General features: G+C 42.2%; 1 pseudogene; it reads right to left on the bottom strand.

The window, feature by feature from the left end:
- Nucleotides 1-7,275: 7,275 nt before the first annotated feature.
- On the bottom strand, nt 7,276-16,395 carry LOC102873492 (annotated as a pseudogene).

Raw genomic sequence — 16,395 nt, forward strand, 5'->3', positions numbered from 1 at the left:
AAAGACCCTCCTCACAAAGGGGAATCGACAGAATAGCTGTAGTAATGGGCTTGAGTATATCCGGGATGATGAAGGGGTAAAGGATAGGGCAAGGCTCAGAGCTGCTGGCCATAGGGTTCCTGAGAGACCCAAAGCTTTGCAGTCATAGGTTTGGGCCCATCACACCATCGTATAGGTGATGGGGCAGTCTCCTTAGTTAGCATTCTTAATTTTGTTAAGAGGAAAATGGTGAGTCTGTGGTAGAATTCCTGGCCTCTTTGTAGGTGGTCTGGTTCAGTGTCTCGTGAGTGTACCTCATGTATATCCACTACCTGTCAGCAGAAATTTGTGACTATGCTTCAGTGGGCTCTTGTGTGTCAGGAAGTGTGAGGACGGTGCAGAATAGAACAGAGTTCAGATCTTTTGTTTAGAGGGTTGCTATGAGTTGTATTCGACTTGAAAGTACCACCAAAATCTCTCTTGGGGGAAATGCAGCATCTCTCAGGTACTCCTTTGAGGCAAAGATGGTAAAACGTCATCTAACATATTTTGGGCATGTCATCAGGAGGGTCTGGTGCTTGGAAAAGGACATCACATTTAGGTAGAGAGTCAGTCAAAGAGATAAAGACTAAATGAGAAGGATTGACACATGATTGCAACAAGGCGCTTGAGCACGGCAGAGATAGTGAGAAAGATGTAGGATAAGGTAAGGTTAACTATCGTTCATAAAGTCACTGAGTCAGGCACCTGGCACCTAATAACAGTAACGTGGGGCTGGACAGATTCACAGATGGACTAGAATGAAAGGGCTGGTAACTCCTTCACCAGTAACTCAGCCAGTGAAAACCTTTTGAGTCATAGCAGCCCAACCTGTGAGGACCTTTACAGGACCAGGCAATGTATTGTTAATTTGTGCACGGAGTCACTGGGAGTTGGGGGCTGGCTCCACAACAGCTAACAATCATAACAATTTTGATCAAACTTTGTATTCTTCACCATAGAATATCTGGACTTGAGGTTTTTGCTCATCCATTTCTTACTGAAAGCTTTACAAGCATTGGTATTTTTATTAAGAGCTGCCTGAGGTACATGTGGTCCAACTCATCATCTTTTTAAAATATCTGAGTATCAGGAAACTGTGTAAAAGTATAGCAGTGGGCATTTAAATACAAATACATATTTTACATTTTATAGTATCAAAAAAAATCTTTGGCAGATTAATTGGAAACATTTCAACTTTATAAGACTTAAAAAATACTCTGACACAATGCTCCTTTCTAAAAGTTTTCACCAACTTTGATGTTTCCTTATACTCATACATTTATTCAAACATGCCACCTTTAATACCTTTTCATGTTGTACATGAAACACCCTGGATCAATTATTTTGACCAGTTTAGTATGTTTTAATTATATTCAATATCTTAATTTCTTTTAAGAAAATTCAAGTCTAACAAAAGAATATCAAATTAAAAGTAAAATTCTTCTACCCCTCCTCTTCCCTTAACCCTTAAAACTCCTCAAAGTTAACCACACTGGATTCCCAAGCTCTCAACTCTAGCTTCTAACCATGTCTATAGGGGGTATTCTTCCATGAGCTCAGACCTATCTAGGTTAACCAGATGTAATGATCAGACTACTTTGTATGATGCATGGCTGCCCTCCAGTTGTCATTTTCTGGGCTCTTGCTTTATCCCAGCAGCTCTTTAGTTCCCTGGCTTGCTTGCCGCTGAGCTTCTCTGTTCTTCCTGAAGTTCATCTGCATTCTCACCAGCTTAGGTTTGGATGATGATGATTGTATTCTCACTAGGACTTCAAGTCCATGGCTGGTTGAGTTGTTTTTTATGTACATGTGGGCTTGGCCAGCTCCCCTAACCCCTCCTTTACTCAGGCACGTCATTATTCCAGCGCTCTGGATCTTCCATAATTGGAGCCTTCCTGAACACTTGGTTTATTGTCTGCAGCCTTTATGTACACTTATGCCAGTAGTTCCAAATCACTGTCAACATGCCAAACCTTTTGTGAGTGCCAATGTAATTGAAATCTGAAATCAGATAATTACTAATCTATCAGCCTGATAAGAGTAGAATCTAGTCCCTGAAACCACACAACACACCAGGATAAAGAGTTAAAATCCCTACATGGAAGACTGAAAGTATTCACTATCTTTTTACTCTCTTCCTCTAAACTTTAATTCAGTGGCTTATTTTCCTCAATCTCAAGAAAGTTTCTGAATGAGAAATTCCAAATGCTAGGGATGATAGAGAATTGATGCTGTTGAGCTGTGGCTCTGGAGAAGAGTGTTGAATATACCATGGACTGCTAGGAGAACAAACAGGTTTGTCCTGGAGAGGGTGAAGCTGGGCTGCTCCTTGGAGTCAAGGATTCTGAAGCTCCGTCTGACATACTTTGGACATGTTGCAAGGAGGGACTGGTCCTTGGAGAGGGGCGTCATGCTTGGCAAATTGGAGGGGCGGCGCAGGAGAGGAAGACCCTCGATGAGACGATTGATTCTGTGATTGGGGTGGTGGTAGTTGAGTGTGTCGGAGATGGTGAGGTTGACAGGATAGAGCAGGGTTTAGGGCTCTTGTACATAGGGTTACTATGATTCACAAATGACTCGACGGCACATAACAATAATAACAACCACCTTTGGACAACAACTTTGCTTTTTCTTGGCCGATTTTACTTCGTATTTCCACTTGTGTTGTTCTTAGTGTCATTGCATCAGTTCAATTCATCTCATCCATGTGAATGGAGCTCTCCCAGGTCCTCTGCCATCCTTGTAATCACTGCTGAGATAGAGCCCTTTGTTGCCACCAGTGTGTCAGTCTATCTCATTTAAAATCTTTTTCTTTTTTGTTGACCCTCTACCAATCATGACAGCCTTCTCCAGGGGCAGAACCCTTCTGAGATGCCCACAGTACGGGAGAATAAGTCTCATCAGCCTTCTAGGGAATATTCTAGCTACACTTCTTCCAAGACAGATTTATTTGTCTGTTCTTCTGGCAGTCAGTGGTATAGCCAACATTCTTTGCCAGCATTGTAATGCAAAGGCAAATTTTTATTTGCCTTTCTTCATTATCCAGCTCTCACATGTCTACGAGGCAATGGAAAATACTTTGGTTTGTTTGAGGTGCACCTTAGTCGTCAGGATAATGTCTTTTTATTACTTTAAAGAGGTCTTTTGTCACAGATTTGTCCAGTTTAATATGCTGTTAAATTGTCGACTGCTGCTTCAGTGGGCATTCATTGTGGATCCCAGTAAAATCCTGCAAAAACGTCCTGCAAAGTTGTGCCTCGACAACTTTGGTTTTTTTCACTGTTTGTCAAAATGTTGGGTTTTGCTGCAGTTGTAATAATTGTTGTTTTCTTTTGATTGTATTGTAATCCATACTGAAGTCTTTGCTCTTCAGCAAGTAATTCAAGTCTTTTTTATTTTCAGCATACAAGGCTGTGTCATCTGCATTGTGTCATTTCAGGTTATTAATGAATCTTCTTCTAGCTTTGATACTACATTTTCCTTCCTATAATCTAATTTCTCAAGATCATATATATTTAGCATTCAGGCTGAATAAATATGGTCAAAGGATATGCCTACTATAGACTTTAGTATTGCCTGTTTCTCTGTGGTGCTGGAGTATTACATTCCATGAAAATACCATGGTCTGCTATGAGAACAAACAGATCCTTCCTGGAGAGGGTGAAACCGGGCTGCTCCTTGGAGACAAGGATTTTGAAGCTCTGTCTGACATACTTTGGACACGTGACCAGGAGGGACCAGTCCTTGGAGAGGGACGTTATGCTTGGAAGGCTGGTAGGACAGAGCAAGAGAGAAAGACTGTGGATGAGATGGGTTAACTCAGTGACTGGGGTAATGGGGGTAGGTGTGTCAGAGACAGTGAAATTGGCTCAAGATAGAGTTCTGGGCTGTTGTCATAGGGTCTGAGTCACAAAATGGCACATAGAAACAACATTGGTTTTAATCGATAATAACTTCCCAACTCATAGCTGACCCACTAACAGGTCTTCTGAGGCTGTAAACACATGGGAGGAGATTGCCCATCTTTCTCCTGTGGAACAGCTGGTGGATTCATACTGTCTACCTTTGAATTGGCAGTGCAGCACCATATCACTAAGCCCCAGTGCTCCCTTAATTGTAGGAAACATTTATTGAGATTTTACTGAATGTCAAACACCACCATAAATGTTCTATGCAAATAGTCAAATTTAATGTTCCCAATATTATGACTTTTAGTACTATTCTTCTATTTTTACAGGTGAGAAAGTGAGGCATAGAGAAGTTCCAGTTCTGTGAGAGAGAGCTGATGTGCTGAAACTCAAACTGGCTGCAAGAGTTCTCATTCCTAGTGTGCCTCTATAAGGTGTGGATGTAATGTGACATGGGGTTCTACATCTGCAGGCCATTCTTCCTTCTCGTCTGTGAACCCTTTGAGTCAGGATAAAGGAGTCAGCTCTAGGGAGGAGAGTAAATTACCTCTGCATACATCACCCTAAGCCTCACTAGGAAAGGCTTACGTAGGTTTTAGTTGACAACTCTGCTAGTCGTGTGGTAGAGATATTCACATCTTCACTTGAGGAAGCACCCATGTTAGAAACTGAGGAGTATGAAATGACCAATTATCTGCTATGAGTATTTCACGCACCAGAAGACACTCCAAAGAAAAATTTCCCTTTGAATGGCTTTTTTTAAAGTCACTTAAGGGTTCCTTAAAGTACATAGCAGATGTTCAGTCTTTGCTTGTTTTGCTTTTTCCTCATTTCAGTCTTTTTTGGATTTTTAAAAAACATTTATATTGGTTTGCATACTATAATTTGTTTATATTGTATTTTATTCATGTTCATTGTTTTGGGTTGGTTTTTTGCTGCCCCCTCCCTCCACTCACCAAACTCTGTGGCCCTGTGATTTCCCCTCGCCCACCCTCAGCTGCCCTGTCCTCTCCTCTTTCCTCTTTGTGTATCCATACACATCTTACTGGTTATCTACTTTTTACAATAATTGCCTTATACAGTATTTGTTCTTATGTGCCTGAGTTAGTTCACTCAGCATAACGTTTTCTAGCCTCTCTCATAGTATTTTTCAAAATCGTTCCTCCTGAGTGCTGCATAGTATGCCATCGTGTGAATGTACCACAGTTTCTCAACCCAGTCATTTGTTGATGGATATTTGGGCTGTTTCCATATTTGTGATACTGTGAATAATGCTATGTCCATCACTGTACAAATTTTAATGTCACAATTATTTTTATTTCTCTTCCCCTGGAAGAAGGTGATTCAAGCTCAACCAGTCCAGAAGTGGGAAAAATAATTGAATGAGAATTTATGGAGATTTTGATGCTTATAAATTTATTGTTTGAAGACTTAGTAAATTTCTGTGTAGAGAGAGAAGCCAAGAACCATGAGGTCCACATACAGAAAGAGATCACAAGCTGAGATCCACATAGAGAAAGAAACCAAGGAGTAATGTGCCACATGGAGAGGGTGGCCGAGGACCAGGAGATCTGCATAGGGAGAGAGGAGGCCAAGGTGCTTTTTAATGGGCTAGACACATCAGTGATGAAGCAATCTTGCAGTGGAGCCTCCAGTCCCAGTCACCCTAGCAGATTCTGTGGGGTCAGAGCTAACTAATATTGCCCATCTGGACCTTGCTAGAATTTTGGTTCACAATCGAATGGTTGTTTTTGTCTGATAGTTTTAGCATAAGTTCACTGTAGCTTGTATACTTGAATTTTAGAGTTGGAAGGTTGCCTTGGAGGAACCAAGTAGCCTAGACCCCTTTGAGGTTGTTTTGTGGCTGTGGGTAGCAGATCTTCATCTGGATCTCGAGTGTCAGAGACACCTTATTCCTGTGGGAAGCATGGAGATCTTTGGAGCTTAAGGAGCAAGCACCATCACCCCATTTGTTATTCAGTAAAACTCTTACAGATGTTTCCTTAATGGTGCTGCCAAACCCTCTTCCATCTCATGGGCTCTGAGTTGCTGTCACAGAGCCACCCTCCTTTGAGTCTTGGATTGCCAGTAGCCTTGCTGCTGAACATGATGGCAGCTTCCTGTACAACACCTTTTTCTTCTTCAAGCCTTTCTCCAGTCTTGTAGTGAATTCTTCCTTCTTCATTTTGCATTGTTTTCCACACATTCAAATGTACATTCTCCTAGGGTTTCAGGAGTCCTGGTGGCTCATTGGTTAAGGTCTCAGCTACTAGTTGAAAAGTTAGCAATGTGGCAGTCCACTTCCATAATAATATAGCCTTGGAAACCCAGTGGACAGTTCTGTTTGTCTTATAGGATTGTTGTGAGTCAGGATCTGTTCATTTGTGGGGAGGTGGTTTGCTGATGCAGTGCTTAAGCATTAAGCTGTTAACACAAAGGTTAGTGGTTTGATGCAGTAGCTCAGCAGGAAGAATACCCGAGAGAGGGTACAGCCTAGATACCATATGGAGCAGTCCTGCTCCATCACTTTGGATTGCTGTGAGTCAGTTTCAACTTGAAGTACATAACAACAGCATAGTGGTTGTGAGAAGTCCCTGAGTGGTGCACAGAGGTAAGCACTCAGCTCCTAATCAAAAGCTTGGCGGTTCAGGTTCACCGAGACAGAGGTGGCTTAGAAGAAAGGCCTGCCAGTCTACTTCTGAAAAACAAGCCATTGAAAACCCTATAGAACAGACTTCTTTTCTGTATACATGGGATCTCTCCATGGCAAGAAGTATTATAGAGGTGGTGACAATTCATTGTGACAGTTACTTAAGATTTGGTATAGGTTTATTCTTCTCCGCTGTCTCTTCTCTAGCTTTTCAGTTCAGGTCTCTGGCATTTCTCAGTTAGATCATGTCAGAGACCTCCTTGTTGGCATCTTTGACTTCTGTCCTGCTCCTAATTGTAGCCAGAAGTTTCTCACCATGTTTCTATTCTCCCTTCCCTTTAATCCCCCTTAACTCATATCTGTATCACAGATTTTCCCTCTGCCTTGAACAACTGTCATTTCCCAGATAGACCATCTCTTTTTGTTTATAATGTAGCTTCTGCTTAGAAATTAACCCCCCTTCCTTGACCTTGCTGCTCCTTCTTATCTTTTGAGAGTAGCATACTCTTCTAAACCTGTGAGGATAAACTCCATTGGTGAGAGAAAATAAAGAATGCAGATAGCTTTTGGGCTGAGGGATGGTTCTGGTTGGGAGCCCACAGCGTTCTGATCAACCTTGCTCTGCTCTGTAATCTCATATTTCTCCTTCTCTGTGTTGTTGAAGATCTCACTCTCCTGGTGGTGGGGCTTACACAGCTAGCTGCTGCTTCTTGAAGAGTCAGCGAGATTCTTTCTCCGCAGAGGAACTCGATTGAAGTTCAGAAACCCAGTTACAAGGAGCAAGCCACTATCCAGCTGCTTCAGGAAAACTACTCTCTTCTTGCCTCTGTGATGCCCTGTGAGGATTTTCAGAACTGCCCTGGGTGTGATGCTAGGACACAGCCTCCTCACGTGCTGACTGAAGGGGTTTTTGCCATGGCTCAACGGAGTCCAAGGCACGTCTCAGGTAATACCTAGGCATTTTATGACGTTTCCTCACTCAGATGCCACCATTCTTATCACCACCACCAGGTTTTTTGACAGTAGCAAGAACCTTCTCCTTTTCAACTTAGTGACTGAGTACTTCCTCTTGTACATGTTAGTCCTGGAATACATGGCCTATCGGGAATGCCTGCCGATTTCCCTGACTAGGACAGGATTGGTGCTGCAGTGGGGCTTCACCTTCCTGGGCGTTTTGCCCTTGGCCTTGGCCTTTTTAACTTTGCCGCTAGCATCTTCTTTCTTGGCTTCAGGCTTGGCCTCAGGCGTCTTTCCCCTTGGTGTCTGGCTTTTCACCCACCATCTTGCAAGATGGGAAAAAGAACCCACTTTTGGTCTCTTATAGATGGTTATTCTATAGAATACAGTCCTACCAGGAGTTGCTTATTTCCTAGGCCAGGCTATTTTATGGCTGAAAAAAGTTTCCAGGAGTGGATTCAGTCCTAAAACCTTGTCTTAGTGCAATAGACTTCTAATTTCTGTGAGATCAGCAAGCCTTTCCACTGAGGCACTTCAGAATGAGCTCAAACCTTTAACCTTTTGGTTATCAGCTAAACATTTAAACTGTTGAAACAACCGAAAACTTAAGTAAATTTTGTTATTGTGGACTGCAGTTGAGCTATCCCTGATTCATGACAGTTCCATGCATACAGTGAGATGAGACAATTATGATTCATAGAATTTATTGATTGGTTTACAGAGCTAGATCACCAGGCCCTTCTTCCCAGCCTTTCGTATCTGGAAATTCCGCTAATGCCTGGTAAGCATTGCTATAGGACACAGGCCTCTACTGACAGCTAGTTGAGAGACTTCTACCACTGACCTCCCACACACCACTTTGAATAAACTCTTTGGTGGAACAACAAATTTTTCACCTCCTTTGGTCCATATTTACCATTGAACTTGCAGTGCAGTGAATCTTTTGTTCAAAATGGTTTTCCTAGGGCATTGCTCTTCACTTTGCCACATGGTTGAATGGAAACAAGCAGGGGGTTAGCTAGTTTTGCCATTTCACAGGTTTAAATTGCACAGATTGAGTGGCAGAAACTTGGGAATCTCACCACCAGCAAAGGTGAAGCAGCAGGAAATGTAGTGTATATTCAGAGATTCTTCACCGGCCAAACCTACTGGAGAGTAGCAGCAGCCACAGCAGAGAACCAGAGACTCAATGTGGGACAGGGCTGACCTTGAGACTGCTACCTCATGGAGCTAGAACTAGGAGACTTCGCCCAAGCTTGCTGGAGGACTTGGGGAGGGGAGTGGGTGGCAGGAATGCCTTAGTTGGCAGGACTAAGAGAGCCTTGTAACTGGCCTACAAAACACAAGGAGGAAGGGCCTGTGAGCACACTTCAGAAACTGCCCTAAGAAATAGTGTCTTGTTGCTAACATGTATTGTAACCTGTTAACTTCCCTAATAAGCCCCCTAATCATGAGTATGTTTCTGTGTAAGCCTCTTGTAGCTATTGCAAAGGATTTCTGGCCCATTAGGGCAGTAGGATTGATAGTAGAATTTACTAGATAGGGTTGCAAGAGTGTGAAGGGCCATATCTGACCTCATGGAATTAGATTTTGTGGATATTGTTGATGGGGCAGTTTCCCCTTGTGCATTTAGTACTGGTCATATATGGTTATCTTTATGCTGCCTCTGCTCTCTTTACAGAACCCCATTAACTTTTGTACTTGGCAATATTTTAATTTTGAAGTGGTACACTTTTTAAAGATGATCATGGGTTGACATTTATTTGAATTTTTAAAAAGCCAATCTTTTCAACCCACCAGTGTTTTAGTGAACAGCCAAGACTTTATGACACCATCTAACCATACAAAAATATTTACTGAATGATGATGATATTGTATATATGGTGTTTTGACCGTAACTGTGTGTGTCAGTTTCATGTTTGACGGAAAGAAGCATGCCAGGTTTGCGCACCATCCTCAGAATCTCTGCTCTGCCTGAGCCCATTTTTGCTGCCACTGAGTCATTCCATCTTGTTGAGGGTCTTCCTTTTTCTCACGGGTCCTCTACTTTATGAAGCATTATGTCTTTCTCTAGGCAGTGTTTCTCTTCTCATACACATTAACACATCCAAAGTATGTGGCGTGAGTTCTTAGCATTTTTGTATTTGAGGAGCACTTCTTCCAAGATGGTTTTGGTTAATGGCTTGTTTGTTTTTTCCTCTTTTGTTCATTACTATTCATCACTAACACCACAGTTGAAAGCCCTCAATTCCTTGGACTTTATTTATTGTCTTTTGCCTGCATATTAAATGATTGAAGATATTTTCACTTCAATATTAATCACTTTTATGAAATAGTCCACTTGTTTAGAAACAAGTATAATTATCATTTCTGTTTATAATTGTTTATCTTAGCATTTTAATAATTGAAGTAAAATTGCGTACAATAGAACACTCATTATCACAAGATATAGAACATCTCCTTTACCCCCTAAAATTGCCTTGTACACCTTGTGTTCAGTTCCTCCTCCGCAGCACCTGGAAGTGCTGATCAAGAGATTTTTAGTGTCAGCGATTTGCCTTTTCCAAGATCTCATGTAAGTGGCATAGATCTGTTATTCGATATTGAATCTGGCTGCATCACTTGTTGTTGCGTGCCATCAAGTTGCAACTGACCCATAGCTGACCCTCCAGCAGGTTTTCAGAGGCAGTAATGACATGGGAGAAGATTGCTCATCCTTCTACAAGGGAGCAGCTTGTGGATTTGAACCATGTATGTACCTTCGGGATTGCAGCACAGATTGTTACCATTAGGCCACCAGTTCCTTTTTTATTGGTAAGTAATTTCCTTTTATAAAGAAATACCACAGGGGTTTTATTTTACCATTTACCCATTAAAGGACATTAGTCCATTATGAATAAAGCCGCTAGTAGTGTTTAGGGTTTTGTGTCAACATAAGCTTTTGTTTCACTTGGCAAAATTTAGGAATGAGATTGCTAGGAACATTGTCTCACTTTTAATAATAGGGAGACTATCAAAATTTTTTGTCTTTGATGCTTCAGTAAACACCACATGCTACTGCCATGGTGGAGAAATCTAGTGATCAGTTATTCAGTTTTCCAAGCAAGATGCTAAACTGTTTACCTACACAGAATAGTGGACATAGTGATACTGTCAAGTTGAACTCTCTTCAATGTTTCTGATTTCCATTTTCCAAGCAATAATGGGTCTCGGAGTGCTAAGTAAGAAGGAGTGTTTCAGGAAGCAATTAGATGTCGGGGCTCATGTTTTCCATCCAACTCAGGGCTTAACTTGGGAATTTTTTTTTTCATTAATTAGCTACTTCAGTGCATTTGCTTCCTTGCTGGCAAATAAAAGGGCAACTTGCTATTGGTCTAGGAGATCTCTAGATCAAATGTAGAGTAAGAATCCAAGGCGGTTTTAAGGGTTTTACTGAAAATTTAGGAAGGAAGAACTTGTTGAAATACATTATGGTCTCTTGGGAATACTTAGGGCCTGTTGTAGCTCATCATGGTGCAGGCCTATCAATGAAGAAATAATGGAGACTGAATGGCTGAATCATTTAACTAAGACGCTTTTATTTCTTTAGCAGTTGTGTTCAAGTAAAAAGTAAGAGACACTCCAAAGATGTTTGATTTTTAGCATACAATCATTTTAGTGTCTTTAGGGAGAGAACTGTACCTTTATTGTTGTTGGTATGTGCTGTGGAGCCATAGTGACCCTACGAACAATGTTGTTGTTAGATGCCGTCAAGCACAACCCATAGTGACCCTACAAACAACAGATCTGAACCCTGTCCTGTCCTCACAATCTCAGACACACTCAAGCCCATTACTGCAGTCACTATGTCTATCTATCTGGCTGAAGGTCTTCCTGTCCTTCACTGTCCCTCCACCCTTCCAAGCATGGTGTCTCTCTCCAAGGAGTAGCCTCTCCTAACAATGTGCCCAAAGTATGTGATTTGAAGCTTTGTCATCTTTGCCTCTATGAAGCACTCTGGCTGCACCTTCTCCAAGATATATTTGTTTGTTCTTTTGACAGTCTGTGGGATATTCAGCGCTCTTCTTCAACACCACAGTTTAGAGATAACAATTCTTCTGTCATCCTTATTTATTGTCCAGCTCTCACATGCATAACAAGTGATTGGAGAGACTATGGCCTGAACAGATGATCCACCTTAGTTCTCAAACTGACAATGTATTGAAAAACGATTTCATCTTTTTTTTAGATAGATATTCCATTAATTTGTTTGAACACTTACTTCTGTAATGTAAATGCCATCTATTCCCGACTTCTGTAGCCAGCTTACTCATGTATTTTCTCTGGGACAGCCAAAGCTATCAACTTCTTGTGATTCAAAGACATTTTGTACATATTATGTACAAATGTTCTTTTTCTATCTCTCTTCCAAAACTTGCAATACATAACTTTAAAAAACAAAGCATATCGTCTCGTTTTATATGAATATGATCTCCAAGAAATACTAATCACCATTAAAACAAATCACCATTTTCCTGTTGTTGAAATTTGTAATACTAGTCTCACATGATTTTGCAAAGCATTAACTGTTAAGTCGTTTCACATGTACAGACATATCTGAGGGAAATTTCTCAAAGTGGAATTGCTGAGTTCATGTGTTTGCGAAGTGTTTTGGTATGTCAAATGGCCCATAGGAGTTAGTGTCTAGTGTTTTAGACTCCCTCCCAGCAATGCATGACAGGGCCTGCCAGCCTCACCTCTAAGCCCCTGTGCTCACCTGCATTGTGTGATCAGACTTTCTGATCTTTTGACTAATATGTGGGGAATGGCTCTTGGGATAATTGTAGTTATTTTTTTTTAGTTACGTTATTGTTGATATTTAGCATCATTTCACAGTTCTTTGGCAATTTGTATTTTCTCATCTGTAAACTCTTTGTTCATATCATTTACTCATTTTAAATTTTTCCTGTTAACATGTGTTTGGTTTTTAAGTTATTCTTAAAATATTAGGAACTCTGCATGGTTTAAAATTAAGAAAAGAGTGTATCAGGGTTGTCTCCTTTCTCCATACTTGTTCAATCTGTATGTTGAGCAGATAATTTGAGAAGCTGGACTTTATGAGGAAGAACGTGCATCCTGGTTGGAGGAAAGCTCATCAATAACCGGTGTTAGGCAGATGACACAACCTTGCTTGCTGAGGGTGAAAAGGACTTGAGACACTGCAGAAGATCAAGGACGCAGTTTTCAGTATGGATTGCTTGTCAACATGAGGAAAAACAAAGATCCTCACTACAAGACCAACAGTCAGCATTATGAAAGATGGAGAAAAGATTGAAGCTGTCAACAATTTAATCTTCCTTGGATCAACAATCGGCACCCTTGGTACCAGCAGTCAGGAAATTAGGAGATGTATTACATTGGGCAAGTCTGCTGTCAGGGACCTCTCCAAAGTGCTAAGGAGCAATAATGACAGTTTGAAGACTAAAGTGTTCCTGATCCATGGTCTTCTCAATCACCTGTTACATATCAGGGACCTGGATAGTGAGTAAGCATGACAGAAGAAGAATTGATGCGTCTGAGTTGTGGTACTGGAGGAAAGTTACTGAATATTCCATAGACTGCTAAATAAACAGAGATATGTCTTGGAGAAGGTGCAGAAGAAGTACTCCTTGGAGGCAGAGAGGGTGAAGCTTTATCCTTCATTCTTTGAACATGTAGCTAGGCAAGACTATTCACTGGAGAGGGACAGAGTGCTTGGAAAGATGAAGAATTGGCAAAGGAGAGGAAGGTCTCCACTGAGATGGAGTGACACGGTGATTTCATCAATGGGCTTGAGTATTTGTGGGATAACGAAGATGACGCAGAATAGGGCAGAGTTCACACTGGCTATTCATGGGTTTGCTATGAGTTGCACTCGACCTGACAGTGCCTCACAACAACAACTTACTTACCTTTGTAAATGTTGTAATGTGCTATTCAGTAGCCTGCAACCTATAGCAACCCTATATATACAGCAGCTCTGAAGCCTGTCTTGTCCTGAGCCAGTCTCAGTGATTATGACACACCAACCCTCATTGCCCTAGATTTTATATCAGTCCATCTCATCCTGGGTCTTTCTCCCCTGCACTGTCCCTCCATCCTTTCAAACATGATGTCCTTCTACAAGGACTGATCTCTCCTGGCCACATGCACAAAGTATGTGAGATAGAACTTCAAAATCCTAGCCTCCAAAATTTGGTTTCACCGTCTCCAGGACAAACCTATTTGTTTTCTCGATGGTCCATGGTATGTTTAAGATTCTTCTCCAGCACCACAACTCGAAGGCATTGATTCTTCTGTTATCCTTAGTCATTGTCCAGATCTCTGATGCATAGCAAGTAATTGCAAAGGCCATGGCCTGGATCAGGCACACCTTGGTTTCTAGACTGACATTTTTGTTGCATTTCCCGTGCTCTGAAGAGGTCCCTGACAGCAGATTTTCCCAGTGCAATTCATCTTTTGATTTCCTGATTGCTGGTGCCAAGAGTGTTGTTTGTGAAGCTGAGCAAGCTGTAATTGTTAACAAGCTCAATATCTTCTCCATCTGTCATGGTGTTGCCATTTGGCCCAGTGGTGAGAATCTTTGTCTTCTTGATGTTGAGCGTCATTCCATAATGAAGACAACAGTCGAATCGTGTACCTTCTTGCCACTAAGCCACCAGAGCTCCCTTCAGTTCTTTCTTAAATTTTAAATTTGTTTTCATTTATTTGACTTTCACTTTACCTCTTTTCCTGAAATTTATTTCTACACCTTTCCCCCCCACCAAGCTCCTATTATTCCCCCCACCTCCTGTAGCCTCACCATTTCATCCTCTATGAGGAGAAATGTGGGGTCAAGATTGGTGGACGATTTATCAACAATCTGCGTTATGCGGATGACACAACCCTGCTTGCTGAAACTGAAGAGGACCTGAAGCGCCTGCTGCAGAGTGTCAAGGACTGCAGCCTCCAATATGGATTGAGGCTCAATGTCAAGAAGACAAAGATTTTTACCACTGGACCAATTGGCAGCATCAGGATGGATGGTGAAGAGATTGAGATTGTAAACAGCTTTAGTTTGCTTGGCTCCATAGTCAACAGTCTTGGCACCAGCATCCAGGAAATTAAAAGGCGCATTGCCATGGGAAAGTCTGCTGTTAGGGACCTCTCCAAAGTACTGAAGAGCAATGGTGTCTCTCTGGAGACTAAGGTGCGTCTGATACAGGCCATGGTCTTCACAATCACTTGTTATGCATCAGAGAGTTGGACAATGACCAAGGAGGATAGAAGGAGAATTGATGCCTTTGAGCTGTGGTGCTGGAGAAGAGTATTGAGAATACCATGGACTGCTAGGAAAACAAACAGATTTGTCCTGGAAAGGGTTAAAGCGGGTGGCTCCTTGGAGGCAAGGATTCTGAGGCTCCGTCTAACATACTTTGGACATGTTGTGAGGAGAGACCGGTCCTTAGAGAGGGACATCATGCTTGGGAGGGTGGAGGGACAGTGCAGGAGAGGAAGGCCCTCTATGAGGTGGATTGATTCAGTGACTGGGATAATTGGGATGGGAGTGTCAGAGACAGTGCAATTTGCACAGGACAGAGCGGAGTTTAGGGCTGTTGTACATAGGGTCGCTATGAGTCGCAAGCGACTCGACAGCACATAACAACAACAACAACATATATATTTTATGTTCATAATTTCTATTTGCTTTGCAGCACTGTTTGGGTTTGGATTGATCTTTTTTTCCTCCTGGCAAATGATTATTCATTTGTCAGTCACTCTACCTAGGTGGTGTCTACATCCCAGTAGGTAAGGAACAGACAAGAAATCAAACGAGTAGATGGGTAGTGTTTTAGAGAGACCTTAGAGGAGAATGAGTCTGTGTCATTAGGGGCTACAGCAATTTTAAATAGAGCTGGTCATGGAAGACCTCACAGAATGCTGTCATGTAAGCAATGGCTTAATGGAGATGAGGAGCAAGCCATGTGGTTATCTGAGGAAGAGCTTCCAGGTTAGAGGAGTCAGACCTCATGGCTGACCCACCAGAGGTTTTCTGAGGCTGTAAATGCATAGGAGGAAATTGCCTATCTCTCTCCAGAGAAGCTACTGGTAGATTCAGACCTCCAGGCATGACCTTTAGGTTGGCAGCTTGACTACCTGTGGACTAGACTACCAGAGCTCCTGGAAGCCAGCGAAGCGGTTAGGGGAGTGGCCCTGATGCCAGCCTGTTAATGGAATAAAAAGGAGGGCAGTGAGGTGGGAGCCAGTGAGTGTTAAGAGATGAGATCTAGTAGGTAAAAGAGAGGGAGCAGATTCCACTTTCTGGGCCATTGTCGTGACTTTGAGCCTTGTCCTGAATGAGATGGAGAGCAGTGTAGGGCTCTTTCAAGAGTAATCTCTTGCCGTTTTTCCTTTTCAATCTGCTCTCCCTGTTCTAGTTTATTTTTCCTTGTAAGAGATGAATTTATTCTTACACCAACCTGACTGAGACTTCTCTAGGAGCCTGCTGTTTTATGTGAGCTTCTCTAGCCTTGAACTCTTCAGCTACAAGCTCCAGCTTCACTGTGTGGAGGAGCCCATTGCCGCCCCGTCCAGAAGGGCTGCTTCTTGCAAGCAGTGTGCTCGTGTCCACCTTCCTTTGCCTTCTCTGCTCCTTAGAGCTCTCCTGCTGCGGCAGAGCTCCAGAGCTGCCAGCGGACCAGCCCGTATGCCTCACCTTCCAGCAGATTGTGTGCTAGCCCTTTCTGAACTCCACAGCCACCTGGCCGTCTTCCAGCTTTCTGCTGCAGGCACTCCTGCTGGGTCATCACTTCTTTTGGCAACTCTGCCACCTCTTTCATGGTATTCACTTCCTCCTTGCAT

This window comes from Elephantulus edwardii, unplaced genomic scaffold, assembly GCF_000299155.1.
Source record: "Elephantulus edwardii isolate Elephantulus edwardi_28Jun2011 unplaced genomic scaffold, EleEdw1.0 scaffold00051, whole genome shotgun sequence".
NCBI classification, from domain to species: Eukaryota; Metazoa; Chordata; class Mammalia; order Macroscelidea; family Macroscelididae; genus Elephantulus; species Elephantulus edwardii.